We start from the raw sequence: 983 nt of genomic DNA on the forward strand, positions 1-983 counted from the left end.
ACGTAGGCAGCCAGGCTTCCAGGACATGCTCCAGCTCTGGAGTGGGCTGGCCCCAACGCGGGTGGGAGAGCTAGTTTCACCTCCCGCTCCTGATTCTGGAGTTGGGGCTAAATGGATAAAACCGGGAGGGGGCCCGGTCCCCAAAGTAAGGCCTCGAGTGTCGATATCGCGGGGCCACCTTGGGGTCCTTGCACGTGTGCCCAGGAGGCTGTGTCTGGGCGCCCAGTCAGCACCCCACGGCTCCCCTGGCCTGGGGGTGAGCGGGCGGCCCGAGAGCATTTCCAGCTGGGCCCTCCGGGAGGGTGGAGGCCCTGACGTGGCCGCAGCCACGGGGAGGACACGAGGCTTGTCACAGCTGTCTGGGGGCTCGGCTCTGGGGACGGGCACGCAGACGGGACCCAACCTCAGCCTGCTGGCTGGTCAGGGGAGGGGAGTCACCGAGGCCGGGAACCCTTGCTTCCCCGACCGTGAGTCGGCCCCGCCGCACCCTGCCCCAGGCCTTGGGGCACGCAAGCCCCTCGCTGCTCAGAATTCGCTGCACGCGCTGCTGACCGCGTGCCTCCTCGGCCAGGACGCCCAGCGCTGCCGGTGCGGCCCAAGGCAGCCCCCGCAGCGACCGGGGCCGCGGGGAGCCGCTACCCAGGGGAGGGCACAGAGATACTGGAGCATCCGGGCCCCCAGAGAGATGCTCCACGGACATGCCAGCCCTGAGGCGCCTGCAGGTCCCAATCTGGAAAGTCTGGGCGTCAGCAGAGTGGGAGGGGGACGCCGGGTGAGCAGGTGACAAGGGGCCCGGGAGCTGGGACTGTACCCCCATGGCTCCCACCCCATAAACATATCCAGCCACTCGTAACTCCTCTTCTTCTGAACCCACACCCCTGCCGCCCAGGCCTCGGGCACCGGGTGTGTGAACCGTGCGCCCCATCAGTCAGCCGCTCTGCCCTGAAGGGCTCTGACTGGAGCGACCGTGTGACAGAAAAGAC

Source organism: Neophocaena asiaeorientalis, unplaced genomic scaffold (assembly GCF_003031525.2).
Source record: "Neophocaena asiaeorientalis asiaeorientalis breed wild unplaced genomic scaffold, Neophocaena_asiaeorientalis_V1.1 scaffold150, whole genome shotgun sequence".
Taxonomy (NCBI): Eukaryota; Metazoa; Chordata; class Mammalia; order Artiodactyla; family Phocoenidae; genus Neophocaena; species Neophocaena asiaeorientalis.